The following is a 17707-nucleotide window of genomic DNA, read 5'->3' as shown; positions in this document are numbered from 1 at the left end:
TCCTAGGCGACCTTCTCTCTTTTGCCACAGCTTCTCTGTCCACCAACCATCAAGGCTCTTCACTCAAGCAACTCCCTAGCCCAAGCACTGTAGCTTCTGCGCATCCAGCTGCACCCTTCCAGCTGCACCCTCTGTGCTGCCAACACCTCAAAGGCTGCCTTTACCCGTCATCACCACCCTTTGCCTTCTAGCCACTGCAGCGCCTTCTCACAACCTGTCAGCCATCAACCGTGCTTCCCTCTTGCTATCACCAGCTCCCTCTGGTCTCTCACCAGCAGCTGCGCACCTTGAGGCCGTCACAAGCCAAGGCAGCTCCTCTTCACCGTCTGTCCCCCTTCAGCACCCGCCGGTTGTTTCCACAGTCGGCACCCTCTGCAACAACTGCACCCGAGCAGCTCCCCTCTACTAGTTTCCCGGTTCCACTCCACGCTAAACGGCCCCCAGTTGCCTACCTTTGCATCTCTACTTGCTAACGACCATCACCACAGCCTATCCTCTTTGCCAGTTCGTCACCTTTGACTTGACGCTAGTCCGCTGGCTTTAACGCCAGCCTCACACGAACCCATGACTCTTGCCACAGGGGGCTCCAACCACCGCCAACACCACTCCACACCTGGGATTACGACCTCGTCCACGCCGCCAGCCTTTCCACTGCTTCTGCAGCTTCTCTCCAGGGCGACCTCCCACCTCTGTGTATCCGCGGCTACGCCCGAGAGCCCCCCAAAAACAAACAAGGCGACCATCTTTATCTCTTTGCAGCTGCGCATCACCCTTGCGTCTCCAACCTTCTGGACTTCGAGCTGGCAGCAGCGCTGGCATCCAAACAAGTAGCCATGTGGCTATTACTTTATTGGCCATATTAATCATTATTTTTTATTTAAAAAGCCTAAGAGATGGCCACCCTTATTCCTTCCATTTCACACCAATGCTCTAAGCTACATCCACATCACCTTCCTTTTCACACCATCTACAAGGCAACGTGGCCCCTTCAGTCTTAAATGCTCCATGCTTCCATACCTCTTCAAACACAATCTGCTAGTGCCCATTGTACTTGGGACGCGCACACATTTCCAAAGCCATCGACGAACGGCTGATACCATCTCCAATAGCTACGTTCCGGATAGGGCTGTAACAAACCCAAAACAAATCCATCCACCCTGTACACCTGCCAGTGCATTCCATAGCAAAGCCTTTATTCACACCATGCACACGTATGTACACAAGCCCAAAATACCTCTCAGAAAAATGCCTGACATACTTTGCCAACCCCCGCATATGCTAGAGCATTCATGCTCAGCAGAAGCAAAAGATAAAATCGATAGCTATCCACCAGGATCAAAAGGAAACATCTGCAACTCACCATCCCATTCCCCAACATCTGTTAAACATAATGGCTGCCTCACTGCATACCAAACATCAACCACATGCATCAGAAAATCATTCACGTCCACTTCACCCACAACAAACCTCCTCATCTTCAAAACCTGTGGCATTGCAGCATCTAGCATCCAATTCATCATTACCAGTGAAGGCCAGGTTCCAACATTTTGACCTTTATGCACACAAAAATCCACATCCTTTCCATCAGGAGTGTCTACAAGCACTTCCAGCTCTTGTACTTCAGGCATCTCTTCACGACCATTCAGCTCAACTGGCTCAGACCCCTTGTCATCCATGGACTTTGCCTTTAGCATTTCAGCAACCCGCAAAGAAGCTTTAGCTACACTCTCGACCATATCTGCATCCATGTCCACCTCTGGCTCCTGCTCATCAAGGCTAGCAACTTCCCATATATCATCTTCAAGCACAATACTCACATCACAACGCTCTTCATCAGCCAAATCAACATGCATATCTTCTTGAGTGCTGCCAACCCCCCTGGTATCATCGTCCAAAGGCTCCCCAGCACATAATGCATCAAATGGAAAAACATCCACATCATCCATCACAGGTACCAAACCACCATCAAGCTATCCAAGAAAATCCAGGATAATAGGATCTTCCTCCATGCTCTCCACATCCGCATTGCAAACCATCTTCAGTTCATCACAAGTCTCTACCCCATCCTCCTCCCTTGTAGAATCTGACAAGAAATCATCCTCAAAGCATCCTGTATCCAGCTCCTTTTCCTGAATCTCATCATCAGCCAATCCCAAGGTATCATCCTCTTTACTTCCATGTGCATGCATGTCATCCAAATCCGAATGCAAATGATCCCCAATAGAACCTTCCAAATCACTGTCCTGTACAGCCATGACGTCCCCATCCAAAGAAGAATCCACTTGCAACTCCTCATCTTGCTTTTCAACTTGCACATCCTTAGCTTCAATCGCATCATCAATCTTCTCATCCACCTTCACCTGCTTTAAAAACTTTGGAAAAAAATCAGAAGGCACATAGAACATCCCTCTTTGCACCTGTATCGGCCTTTGAGGTTCCTGTTTAATCAAACTTTGCATATGACTCTTATCCACCTCAACCAAATTCACATGTATATCCCTTACAAACACAACACCTTCATACGGATAAATACCCATCTCCATCTGCTTCAAAATCTTGCCTTCCTTTTCCCTAGCAACCCTAACTGCATCATCAAATGACTTGGGACTCTTCAACTCAACCCTAATCTTCAAATGGGGTAACAAACCATCAATAAACAAACTCTTCTTCAGAAACATAAGAGGAACTTCGTGCTTCAATGTAATACACCACTTACTCCACAGACATGTAAATACCTTCACAAAATCATCCAATGACTTGGGACTCTTCAACTCAACCTTGATCTTCAAATGGGGTAACAAACCATCAATAAACAAACTCTTCTTCAGAAACATAGGAGGAACTTCCTGCTTCAATGTCATACACCACTTACTCCACAGACATGTAAATACCTTCACAAAATCATCCAATGATTGCCCATGGATCTGCTTCAAGATGCTCAACTCCTGCCAAAGCACACGAATCCTCCGCTTGCTGAAAATGCTCCAAAAGGCCTTCTTTCAACCTGTCTAAGGTCAAAACACCATGTTGCTCACATGTCGCATCCTGTGCTTCAAAATCCTTAAGCCATCTTCAGGCATCTCCCTTCAAGAAAATCTTTATCAGCTTCAAAACCTACTCTTCATCTGTCACATGATTGCTAATGCATGCCAACTCCATCTGCTCCAAAAAGTCACACACATCTTCACCCTTCCTGCCATGAAACTCCGGATAAGACCACATCATGAAAACCTGTACCAATCCCTGAGCTCTCCTCAGTGGAACATACGCCCTTCTAGGCAAAGAACAACACCAGAGCTATCCTCAGTGGGGGCACCAGAAGAATGTGAGGTGAAAAAAAGAAAAAAAAGACCACTGCCTCTATAGCCCTTCACCTCCCAAACTTGGAAACACACACACGAACGGGGGCACCACCAGCCACAACCAGCTGGAACACTTCTCACGATTCTCCACCCACCCACGCCAGAAAGACATGACAAAACAGGGGCACCATAGACCAAGATAAACACCCAGCACTATATTCCCAGAAAACACTTCATACAAGCTTCTCCTCACACAGAAGCCTTACTCACACACCATAAACAAAACACTCAGACCTGTCACACTGCCGAGGATACACCACATCCCCAATCACCACGAACCTCTCGCCTGCGTGCTGTACCAATCACACCAGAAAGAACTCGGCCACTCTCACTCTTCAGAGGGCGCCCCACCAGCTTACCCTCAATAGCCCATCACTTCTGCATGTGTCGTCAGCCACCGCAGCTATTCCAACATCTCTCTCTCTCTCACTGTGTTGATCCTCTGCCAGATTCACAACGAACACTTCCTCTGCCACCACAAGTAGCATCTCTGCAGCAGTGCTACCGGCCCCACCAGCCAAGCAGCAACACCTCTGTCTCCTAACCTCTGTCCCTGAACAGCTTCCACGTCAAGCTTGTCTCATATCCAACCCCTGCTCTTCGCTTGTCCACACCTCTGTCTCCTAGGTGACCTCCTCTCTTTTGCCACAGCTTCTCTGTCCACCAGCCATCAAGGCTCTTCACTCAAGCGGCTCCCTAGCCCAAGCACTGTAGCTTCTGCGCATCCAGCTGCACCCTCTGTGCTGCCAACACCTCAAAGGCTGCCTTTACCCATCATCACCACCCTTTGCCTTCTTGCCACTGCAGCGCCTTCTCACAACCTGTAAGCCATCAACCGCGCTTCCCTCTTGCTATCACCAGCTCCCTCTGGTCTCTCACCACCAACAGCTGCGCACCTTGAGGCCGTTCACAAGCCAAGGCGGCTCCTCTTCACCATCTGTCCCCCTTCAGCACCCGCCGGTTGTTTCCACAGTCGGCACCCTCTGCAACTGCACTCGAGCGGCTCCCCTCTACTAGTTTCCCGGTTCCACTCCACGCTAAACGGCCCCCAGTTGCCTACCTTTGTGTCTCTACTCGCTGACGACCATCACCGCAGCCTATCCTCTTCACCAGCTCGTCACCTTTGACTTGATGCCAGTCTGCTGGCTTTAACGCCAGCCTTACACGAACCCATGACTCTTGCCCACAGGGGGCTCCAACCACCGCCAACACCACTCCACACCTGGGATTACGACCTCGTCCACGCCGCCATCCTTCCCACTGCTGTGCAGCTTCTCTCCAGGGCGATCTCCCACCTCTGTGTATCCGCGGCTACGCCCGAGAGCCCCCCGAAAACAAACAAGGCGACCATCTTTATCTCTTTGCAGTAGCTGCGCATCACCCTTGCATCTCCAACCTTCTGGACTTCGAGCTGGCAGCAGCGCTGGCATCCAGACAAGTAGCCATGTGGCTATTACTTTATTGGCCATATTAATCATTATTTTTTATTTAAAAAGCCTAAGAGATGGCCACCCTTATTCCTTCCATTTCACACCAATGCTCTAAGCTACATCCACATCACCTTCCTTTTCACAGCATCTACAAGGCAACCTAGCCCCTTCAGTCTTAAATGCTCCATGCTTCCATACCTCTTCAAACACAATCTGCTAGTGCCCATTGTACTTGGGACGCGCACACACTTCCAAAGCCATCGACGAACGGCTGATACCATCTCCAACAGCTACGTTCCGGACAGGCCTGTAACAAACCCAAAACAAATCCGTCCACCCTGTACACCTGCCAGTGCATTCCATAGCAAAGCCTTCATTCACACCATGCACACGTATGTACACAAGCCCAAAATACCTCTCAGAAAAACGCCTGACAATTGACATCTTTCATAGTTGCAAGTGGAAAGTATGGTTTGTTTTTCTACATGAAAAATGAGTGTTGCATGTTTCCTTGGTCGCAATACTTAACGAAAATATGTGTTGGTCGTCTTGCTCTCCTTGTTGTAGTACTAGGAAAGTTACAGATGTAGATGACCATATGGTCTATACACTTTCTAAACCGTTATCACAGATGAAAAGTAAAAAGGTCAACATTTGACCAACTAATAAGATGTGAAAACATTTGAGTTTGAAAGTATCTTTATCAAACATCTCTAAAAACTATATGGCTTGTCCACCCCACAGATATAGTGTTGGGTAGAGATAGAAAGTTTGATAGTCATCTTGAAAGAAAATCTTCAAAGGCTAAATATCACCCTAAGTAAGAGTGAGGTCAACTATCCGTAGATTGATGGGTGGTCAAACTGAAAGCCCAATGAGGTTCTAGAGCATATGCTTGTGCATAGATGAACAATCTAGTGGAGAGGAGTACCTCTCCACTAGATTATGCATATTCATCTATGCTTGTGCATAGATGAACAATCTAGTGGAGAGGAGTACCTCTCCACTAGATTATGCATATTCATCTATGCTTGTGCATAGATGAACAATCTAGAGGAGTACCTCTCCACTAGATTATGCATATTTATCTATGCTTGGGCATAGATGAATAATATAGTGGCGACGAGTAGCGTAGTCTACAACCTTGAGTTATCGCAGAGCTCTCAAGTACACTTAGTTTTTCATGTCACTAGCATGTGAAAACAATTTATCACCAAGAAAACGTAGTTTATCTTAAAGTTGTAATTGAGTCCTTGGAGTTATCGCACTTCCACATGAACCAAAGAGAATTCTTAGGTTCAAAGACTGGAACATGAGGTTTAGTGTGCATTGATAATAAGCAATTGTTAAGTGGAAGGATAGGTCAGAAAAGGTCTCAAGTGAGAACAACTATATATGCTTACCAACAACTTTCCCCAGTTTGTTTTTGTAGAGGAAAACTCTTTAGGGGGGGGGGGTAATGTCACTTAGCCTAACGGCATGCGTGAGTCACCTATTAGTGGTAGCAGAGCTCGACCAGACATGGAGTCCACACATCAAAGCTCATGTGGCGAGAGTGTCTAGGGTTCACGGGTGAGGCACCTGGGTCGGAGGACTCTGCACAGCCGGGCTAGTGTGGGCAAGCATGCCACTATATAAGCCCAACAATGTGGATACTTATTGACATTTCTCTATGGTTGTCACATCTCCATACATATCAAAATTTGATAGAAGTGGACATCCCATTTCTCATATATAGAGATGTTTGACCATGTGTTAAACATGTGGCCATGTAGAAGATCAAGTGAAAATGAGGGTAAAGCAAGAAAATGGTTTTGATAATTGAAACCTAAGGAAAAGGTTGACTTTAATGCCTAAGGAAATGGTTTTGATGATTGAAACCTGCTTGCATATGCTACGAATTCACATCCCCTAGATGTGTTGATGTGAAAGTCTTGGCAAGTGCAACTAGGGTGTTTTGCAATAGTGACATTATATCTTTAACTCTAGTGACATAATTCATTACAAAGATCTCATGCTCTAGTTTCTTAATCATGCTTTTAAAACAAAGATCTCATGATCTAGTTATAAAGATCTCATGCTCAAATGGTTCAGGAATTGTTGCAGACACAAACATTTGGCATAAAAGAATTGGACATGTGAATGTGCAGAGAATGAAGTCTATGCAGACTAAAGGAATTGTGACAGGGCTGCCAAGTTTAAAGTTGAAGGTATGCAGAAAATATGTGAAGCATGCCAATTATAAAAGCAAACAAAGCATGTATTTCCACGTAAGAGAAATGTGAGCGAAAATGCACTAGATGTTGTGCATTCAGATGTATGGGGTCCTACGAAGACCATGTCTATGGGAGGCTGTAGGTATTATGTGACATTTATTGATGACCACACAAGGAAAGTATGGGTATACTTTATGAAGGAGAAGGGTGAGGTGTTCACTCACTTTCAAAATTTCAGAGTTATGGTTGAAAAGCAAACAGGGCAAATATGTAAAGTGCCTGAGGTCAGATGGAGGGGGAGAGTACTTCTCCAATGAGTTCTCTAAATTTTTGAAGAAAAATGGTATTCAGAGACAGTTTACATGCAGATACACTCTGCAGCAAAATGGAGTTGCTGAGCAGAAAAACAAGCACATTGCTGAGATTGCACGAGCATTGATGGAAGAGAAGAATATGCCGCATAGCTATTGGGTTGAGGCTATTTCTACAGCAGTTTACATCATGAACAGGACTCAAACTGTAGCCATACATGATGTAACTCCAGAGGAGAGGTTTACTGGCAGAAAACCTGATTTGTCTCATCTAAAAGTTTTTGGATGCATTGCATATGTGCATGTGCCAGATGAGCTGAGAACTAAGCTGGATCCAAAAGCTTAAAAATGTGTGTTTATTGGATATTCCCTTGAGCAAAAGGGCTACAGGTGTTATAACCCTACTACACGTGAGTTGAGGGTAAGCAAGGATGTTGTCTTTGACGAGATGAGCAGCTGGTATGCTGCTGAAAAAGAAGCTATTGGGGGGGCTGATGTGGGTGGAAATGTGGTTGCATAGAATTCAAGTCAGCAATCACAATCTTTGAGTGGACCAAGAGAGTCCTCATCTAGTGGTCCAGTTGATAGACCATGGAGTGGCAGGCTGCGTCATAATACCAGTCCTGCAAATGTGATTAGTACATCACATAAAGGCAAAGAGAAAGTGGTTGAGCCCCTTAGTATGCCTAACATTTCTACAGGGCATTCTCATGTTGATGGAGAGTCTAGTGGCTCAGAGATGAGCCTTGATGATGAGGAGTTTGGGATCCCAGCTATGAGAACACTTGGTGTAAAGAAGGCTGTGGAAGCCATGAATGAAAAGCTGAAAAGATCTGGGAGAGTCTAGTGGCTCAGAGATGAGCCTTGATGATGAGGAGCTTGGGATCCCAGCTATGAGAACACTTGGTGTAAAGAAGGCTATGGAAGCCATGAATGAAAAGCTGCGAAGATCTGGGAGAGTGAAGAACCCTATGCAGAGGTTTACCTATGATGGTTATGTGGCACATCACTATGCATACATGGCAAAGGTTGTGCAGGTTGTAGAGCCCACATGCATTGATGAGGCTATTGGAAATATGTGTTGGGAGAAAGCTATGGATGAGGAGATGGATACACTATATGGAAATGAGACATGGGATTTAGTGCAATTGCCTGAAGGCAAGAAAGCCATTGGATGTAAGTGGGTGTATAAAGTAAAACATAACAGTGATGGAAGCATAAGCAGGTACAAGGCTAGAGGAGGCCCCGAGTGTGGGACCCTGCCTCGCGCAAGAAGTGCTACTTCCGCTGCTAGTACCCCGAATCCGTTGGTAGCCAAAGGATATGCGCAGACATATGGCATTGATTATGAGGAAACTTTCAGCCCAGTTTTGCTAAGATGACAACAGTGAGAATTGTAATAGCAGTGGCTACGTCAAAGCAATTGTCTTTACATCAAATGGATGTAAAGAATGCATTCTTTCATGGGGATCTGTAGGAAGAGGTGTATATATTATAACCACCTGGTTATGAGGATGTGAGTCACCCCGAGCATGTTTGCAGGTTGAAGAAAGCCTTGTATGGCTTAAAACAAGCACCAAGAGCATGGTCTGACAAGATTTTTGAATATCTTGTCACTATTGGCTTTCATGTAGCCAATGCAGATTTCTCACTGGATGTGAGACACAGTCATAGAGGGGTTGTGCTTGTTGTCATCTATGTAGATGACTTGATCATTACGAGGGACCATGATGCAAAGATCTTTGATGTAAAGATCTTGCTTAGACAGAAGTTTGAGATGAAGGATCTGGGGGAGCTCAGATATTTCTTGGGCATTGAGGTGATTAGGTCACCACATGGTATTGGATTACTGCAGAGACAGTATGGCTTGGACATGTTGTCCAAGTATGGTATGACAGGCTGTAAGCCTATCTCAGTGCCATTGGATCAGAATGGCAAGTTGAGTGTGCAGATTCAGGAGAGATTTTGGAGGATCCTACTATGTATAGGCACATAGTAGGAAGCTTGATCTACATGACGATCACCAGGCCAGATTTGAGCTATGTTGTTGGGTTGGTGAGTCAGTTTATGTAGGTTCCTAGGAAGTCGCACTTGGATGCATTGAGATGCATACTGAGGTATGTGAGGTCTACTTTGCATTGTGGACTATTTTATGAAACTGGGACAGAGATATGTATACATGGATACATAGATGCTGATTGGGCTGGTAGTATCTCAGATAGAAGATCTACTAGTGGCTTCATGTTTTCTTTGGGAAGTGCTGCTGTGACTTGGAGCAGCAAGAAGCAGCCTACGGTTGCTCTATCGAGTACAGATGCTACGTACAAAGAAGCTGCTATGGCAGCATGTGAGGTAGCTTGGTTGAGAAAGCTACTTGTAGATTTGGGTCTATCAGTGGGTGGATAGTGTGTCATTTTCTGTGACAACATTAGCAGTATACAATTGGCCAGGAAACCAGTTTTTCATGCTCGTACAAAGCATATAGAGGTCCAGTACCATTTTGTCAGAGAGAAGGTCTTGGCAAGAGATGTTGACCTTGTTTATGTCAGCACACAAGATCAGGCAGCTGATATCTTCACCAAAGCATTGGGTACCGAGAAGCTCCGCAGATTTAGGGCTTCGCTTTGGTGTACATGAGATGGAGTTGAGCTCGAGGGGGAGTGTTGAGATATCAAGCTTATGTAGTGAGGCGGTGGACCCTGATGATGACCCGCTTGGGGGATAGGCCCCACACTTACACCACTGGCATGGTTGGTGAGATCATGGGTGATATGCGGCCAGTGGGATGACAGGCTCTGTGTGACAACCATTCTAGAGACTGGCATAGTTATAGCGCCAGCTCATTTAGTTGGGTTCACACTATAGAGAACCCTAGTATGTATTTGGTTGAGTACCTTTTCATATGTGTGTACTCTTATCTTTGTATATGGTGTGTTGAGTGTTGAGTGAAAATGAAGAAGATTTTCAGCCTCTCACCTTGTGTGTTCTCTATTAGGGTTTTGTGAGTGTGTGTGTGCTTGCAAGAGCTCAAGCACTCTTCTCCCCTGCATCTTTTCATACCCATGTACACATATCTCTGTCCTAGTTTCATAAAATAGTCCACAATGCAAAGTAGACCTCACATACCTCAGTATGCATCTCAATGCATCCAAATGCGGCTTCCAAGGAACCCAACAGCATAGCTCAAATCTGGCCTCGTGATTGTCATGTAGATCAAGCTTCCTACTATGCGTCTATACATAGTAGGATCCTCCAAAATCTCTCCTGAATCTGCATTCAACTTGCCATTCTGATCCAATGGCACTGAGATAGGCTTACAGCCTGTCATACCATACTTGGACAACATGTTCAAGCCATACTATCTCTGCAGTAATCCAATACCATGTGGTGACCTAATCACCTCAATGCCCAAGAAATATAGGAGCTCCCCCAGATCCTTCATCTCAAACTTCTATCTAAGAAAGATCTTTACATCAAAGATCTCTGCATCATGGTCCCCCGTAATGATCAGGTCATCTACATAGATGACAACAAGCACAACCCCTCTATCACTGTGTCTCACATACAGCAAGAAATCTGCATTGGCTACATGAAAGCCAATAGTGACGATATTCAAAAATCTTGTCAGACCATGCTCTTAGTGCTTGTTTTAAGCCATACAAGGCTTTCTTCAACCTGCAAACATGCTCGGGGTGACTCACATCCTGGCTGTAACATTTACACCTCTTCCTGCAAATCCCCATGTAAGAATGCATTCTTTACATCCATTTGATGTAAAGACCATTGCTTTGACACAGCCATTGCTATCACAACTCTCACTATTGCCATCTTGGCAATTGGGCTAAAAGTTCCCTCATAATCAATGCCATATGTCTGCGCATATCCTTTGGCTACCAATCTAGCCTTGTACCTGCTTATGCTTCCATCACTGTTATGTTTTACTTTGTACACCCACTTGCATCCAATGGCTTTCTTACCTTCAGGCAATTGCACTAAATCCCAAGTCTCATTCCATATAGTGCATCCATCTCCTCATCCATAGCTTTCTCCCAACACACATTTTCAACAGCCTCATCAATGCATGTGGGCTCTATAACTTGTACAACTTTTGCCATGTATGCATAGTGATGTGCCACATAACCATCATAGGTAAACCTCTGCACAGGATTCTTCACTCTCCCAGATCTTCGCAGCTTTGCATTCATGGCTTGCATAGCCTTCTTTACCAGGTGTTCTCATAGCTGGTATCCCAAGATCCTCATCAAGACTCATCTCTGAGCCACTAGACTCTCCATCAACATGAGAATGCCTTGCAGAAATGTCAGACATACTAAGGGGCTCAACCACTTTCTCTTTGCCTTTATGTGATGTATTAATCACATTTGCAAGAGACGCAGCGTGCCACTCCATGGTCTATCACTGAACCACTAGATGAGGACTCTCATGGTCCACTCAAAGACTGTGATTGCTAACTTGCATTCTGTGCAACCACATTTCCAATCACATCAGCCCCAATAGCTTCTTTTTCAGTAGCATACCAGTTGCTCACATCTCATCAAAAACAACATCCTTGCTTACCCTCAACTCACGTGTAGCAGGGTTATAATACCTGTATCCCTTTTGCTCAAGGGAATACCCAATAAACACACATTTTTCAACTTTTGGATCCAGCTTAGTTCTCAGCTCATCTGGCACATGCAATATGCAATGCATCCAAAGACTTTCAGATGAAACAAATTAGGTTTTCTGCCCAAACCTCTCCTCTGGAGTTACATCATGTATGGCTGCAGTTGGAGTCCTGTTCATGATATAAACTGTTGTATAAACAGCCTCAGCCCAATAGCTATGCGGCATATTCTTCTCTCCCATCAATGTTCGCGCAATCTCAGCAATGTGCCTATTTTTTTCGCTTTTAGCAACTCCATTTTGCTGCGGAGTGTATCTGCATGTAAACTCTCTGATACCATCTTTCTTCAAAAATTCAGAGAACTCATTGGAGAAGTACTCTCCCCCTCCATCTGACCTTAGGCACTTTACATGTTTCCCTGTTTGCTTTTCAACCATAACTCTGAAATTCTGAAAATGAGTGAACACCTCACTCTTCTCCTTCATGAAGTATACCTACACTTTCCTTGTGTGGTCATCAATAAATGTCACATAATACCTGCAGCCTCCCATAGACATAGTCTTCGTAGGACCCCATCATACATCTGAATGCACAACATCTAGTGCATTTCTGCTCACATTTCTGTCACGTGGAAATACATGCTTTGTTTGCTTTCCAAATTGGCATGCTTCACATATTTTTTGCATACCTTCAACTTTAAACTTTGGCAACCCTGTCACAATTCCTTTAGTCTGCATAGACTTCATTCTTTGCACATTCGCATGTCCAATTCTTTTATGCCAAATGTCTATGTCTGCAACAATTCTTGAACCATTTGCAAGCATTGCAGCACTCACTTTAGGCAGAATGTTTACATTCAATGTAAACATTCTGCCTACTCTGTTGCCTTTTGCAACCAACCTGACTTGTCTGTAAAGTCTTCAACATAACAACCATCAGGGTTAAACCGAACCTGCAAACCCTTCTCAATCATCTGGCACCCTGAAACCAGATTCTTTGTTATGTTTGGAACATGAAGTACATCTACAAGGTACTTCACTTTGCCATCCTGCATAGACAATGGCACATCTCCAACATGGGCAATTGGATGAGCAATGTCATCCCCTATTTCCACAAAACCTAGTCTTTCAAGGTTTTTCATCTCCTTGAACCACTCCATATGACTTGTCATGTGGTTCGAAGCACCTGAATCAATGTACCATACATCATCTTTATGTGTTGCTTCAACATTTTTAGACATGACATTAAAACGACATGCTGCATAACAAACAACCTTTCATTATCCTCATTGTTTCTGCTCGAGGATGCTTAGTTGTTTTGCTGCAATTTCCCACTTTGCATGTCAGCCTGCTTCTTATAACAATCTGCCTGCACATGTCTAGTCTTACCACAATAAAAGCATCCACATGTATCATTATATTGCCTTTGCCAATTTCCACGACCTCTTTGACTCCCCGTGCCTCTGAATTGGCCTCTTCCACCTGCGTGTTGTTGTTGTTGTGAATTTTGGGAATGTTGTTGTTGTTGCTGCTGGCTATAGTTTTGATTACCTGTTCGGCCACCTCTTTGGCCGCGTCCACGGCCTCCTCTACCTCGTCCTCTTCTTGGACTTGTGTAGAAGGCCTGTTGCTCTGAACTATTTTTGTTTTGTGAATGCTGTTGGTCTTCACCCAAGCTCTTCTCTTCTATAATCAACATAGACACCAAATCTGTGAAATTGGAAATGTTTTCTCAAGTCTGAATAGACGTCTTGAATGCCTTGTATTGTGGCCCGAGACCACGTAGAGACAGACTTCCACCTTATCATCATCATCTATTGAAATGCCAATAGATGCAATACCCTTGATCTTCAATGCATGGTCATTCACAGACATACTCTTTTTCTCCATAGTATGAAGTTCATTCTTCAACTGTATCTTTCATGCCTTGGTATTCGTTTCATAAAGTTTTACCAAGGTGTCCCACGCCTCCTTGGGGGACTTGGCATCTTATATGTGCCCAATCATGGTGTCCTGTATATTGATAGAGAGCCAATAAATAACTTTTCTGGCTCCTTGGTTCCAATCTTTGAAGTCTTTCATATTTGCAGTAGTCGGATTGATCTTCGGTATCTTCGGTGCCTCTTTATGCTCACCTTCCATGTAGTCCCAGTAACCCTTTCCATCAGGAAATTTGTCAACCTGAACCTCTAAGCATGGAAGTTTTTCTTGTCAAGCTTCTCAGCAACAATCTGGTTTATGCCATCATTTGACATCTTGCCAAACACACAAATTTACCAGAAACAGCACTTTGGTTTGTCCTGCACAAACTGTTGTATTTTCTGCACTTTGGTACTGTACTACACTCAAATGTCACAACCAGTGACCTCAATGTGCATACATACACCCAATGGCAACTGTTGACCTCCTTGCAGCACACACAATGTCTGCACAACCAATATGTCTTCCTGCAATTCTTAAAACAGAGTTCTGCATAGAATCGATGACTTACCCGCAGTGCTCGAAATCGCCTGCTTTCTGAAAAACAAAGGTCCTAATGCGCCCGAAACGCGATCTCGGCCCAAAAAAATCTGTCCAATAGGATAGTTGCCCTATAGCTTTACTCTCGCCACGCGAAGAAAGCTCCTCAATTAGAGATCATTTGCCAGTGCCTCTCTCGTAGAGCTCCCGACAAGGGTGTAGTTGCCAACACAAATAGGGAAGAGTAGATGAAGCTCTTACCCTCATACCGCTTCCTATGCTTCTCTTGCTTGCAGCTCAGCCCTTAGCATGAACGGGGCTCTGATACCATGAAAGATGTAGGGGGGAGAAGAGAGCTTGAGCTCTTGCAACAAGCACACACACACTCACAAAACCCTAAAAGAGAACACACAAGGTGAGAGGCTAAAAATCTTCTTCTTCTTCACACAACACTCAACACACACCATATACAAAGATAAGAGTACACACAATATGAAAAGGTACTTAACCACTACTAGGGTTCTCTATAGTGTGAACCCAACTAAATGAGTTGGCACTGTAACTATGCTAGACTCTAGAATGGTTGTCACACAGCATGTCTTTCCATTTGCCGCATATCACCCATGATCTCACCAACCATGCCAGTGGTGTAAGTGTGGGGCCTATCCCCCAGGCGGGTCATCAGTGTCCACTGCCTCACTAGATGAGCTCGATATCTCAACATATCCCACCATGCTCTTTTATACCTATACTATGTTACTGCATCATGATGCCATGTTCTACATAGAATCTTGTGCTAATATTGAAAAGCCTTGACAATATGTTGATAGGAAGAAGGAGACGGAGTTAGTTACTTCACACACAAGCATATCCTTGATCCGTAGTACAAAGGGTGCCAACTTTACATATAGACATACTTTCAGCCATAGAGATAATTTATGTCTAAAGCATGTAGAAATCTTTGATCAATGGATACACCCAGGTGTGCCTGGAGTAGTCATTAATAAAAGTCATGAATTAGAGATATCCCTTGATTGATGGTATCATCATGGGACCACATACATCACTATATATAAGCTGTAATTTCTTAACAACCCTAATTGATCCATGTTTTGAGAATGATGCCCATTGCATCTGCCTAAAATGTACCCCTCACACAGATGTTTGATAGGGGCCTTAAGATTTGGAGACTATGACAAAATGTTGCTATCTATGTAGAAAAATCAAAATCAAGCTAAAATAGTTTTTGAACTGGTGCTCCCTAGGATGATGCCTATGGAAACCTTATAGAAAATGTGCCCAAAACGCCCTGAAACATGCAAAAACTTTGTTATTGTAGTTAGCATCACACTATGTAGTATACCTTCTCCACCTAAGAGGATAACTTAATCAAAGATAATCAAAAGAGTAACTAGAGGAGAAGATGACAGGGGGGAGAACCAAGAGAACCTGATTTGATACCAATTATTAGAGTGGAGATCAATGTAGTGACACACACATAGATGCAATAAGCAAGGAGAGATAGATGAAAGCACAACACTCAAAGTAGATTGATGAGAATGAGCAAAGTATAAGTGAAGTGTGTTGAGAAACATGGACCGAGAGCTAGCTAAGCTATGGTGGTTCAAACACAATGCTAGCTATAATTACTTGATCAAATGGCAAGCAAAAAAAAAAAAGAATAGACAAATATGAACCAAATATACTTACTTGATATTGATGCTTGAGTTGTGTTTATGATTTAAATTTCTTGAAATGACCCCTTTTATATAAGGAGGTACACTCTTGTGCTTATACATCAATGTGGGATAAGTCTCCACTCTTCTCTCGAGCTTACATGTCACCTCAAATCTCAAAACTCCCCCTTGATGGCGACTTGACCAATCTTTGAGGCCTAGAGGTCATCTCTAAGAGTGAGGTCCCTCCCTTGATAGAGACTTGACCTATCTTTGAGGGCTAGAGGTCTCTTCTAAGGGTAGGGTTACAAATTTTGGCTATTTCTTCTACCTTGGCTACATCATCAGTGCCAGAAGGCAGGATATACAAAGTTTTTAGAAAAGATGATTGGAGCTAGAGGCATCATTTTCTACCACAAAGTGAGCATCTTCCACATAGTTGTTTTTTTTATTCTGTTTGGAGTAGCAATGTTCTTCTAAGTGCCCAATCTTTCGCTAATCCTCTTGCTAATCTCTCTCCCTAATGCATGCTAGTGAGTGTGTGTGAGTGAAGTGAGGTGAGAGAAGGGATGAGGAATCGTAGTGCAACGCGGCGGTGTGACAATGCTCACGGGAGACGCTGTGGAATTGCTTCTCAAGGAGTTATTGAGCTTGGAGACCTCAAGGGTTACGAGCTCAGCCATTGGAAAGATCCTCTCACGACAGTTGCGGTTCACTAGGTAACCTCTTTTTGGATGTGTTTCAAGGAGGGTAGGGTGAGCCATAACAATTTTGGTGCCGCTCTGCCGGGGAGCCATCCCTTGGCTTTTTCCATCGTTTTACCTCTAATCTACGCATAACCCATTGCCCATCATCTTGATTAATGGTTTTCCATGAAAAAGATGTGGATTTGATGGTGATTTGTGTGAGATTTGGTGTAGAATAGCTCTCTCTTTTGTTTTTGAAAAGAATGCTTTTTGCTTAATTTTTAGATTACTTTGTTGTTTTTGTTATTGTTTTTATGATTTTTTATGTTCTTAGGGTTTGGACATAGTTTGTATTAGGCTTAGTTTGCATCCATTGAATCAATAATCTTGTTCAAGAGGCTAAAAATTTAGAAAATATGTTAATTGGGATCTAAATTGATCATATGAGTAGTTGAAATTGGGGTTTTTGAGTAACACCTAATCACATCAATTTTTTGATCAATTGAAAAAATTTGACTCTCTTTCTTTAATTTTGTTTTAAAGAGAAGACTATAATTAAGAGTCTAATTAATCTCCTAATTTAGATTAATTTACACAATTGTTTATGCACAAAGATTAGTTTTTCATTGCTCTATCCAATGGTGTGTTTAATTGTTTGAATTAGAGTCCTTGATTAGTGTAAAAGAGGAAAAGATTAGTGAAAGGATTAATCTTAGATTAATCATTACTCACTTTTTTACATAACTCATTAAGGCTAATAAGCATTCAATGAGAAGATGCTCATGAGTTGTCAATTTGTCCATTTTGGGGGTTATTTATGAAGGGTGTAGGGTGTGTCATTAAAGGGTTGACTTTTTTTATTCCACTTACCTTTTTGGGAAAATGCCCATATCTCTTTCATTCTAAATTCAAAAACTATTTCCCTCCAAAAGAGAAATTC

Source organism: Cibotium barometz, chromosome 8 (genome assembly GCF_041138505.1).
Source record: "Cibotium barometz isolate CiBa-2024 chromosome 8, ASM4113850v1, whole genome shotgun sequence".
Lineage (NCBI taxonomy): Eukaryota > Viridiplantae > Streptophyta > Polypodiopsida > Cyatheales > Cibotiaceae > Cibotium > Cibotium barometz.
The sequence above is the reverse complement of the archived record's forward strand: the minus strand, read 5'-3'. Positions refer to the sequence as shown.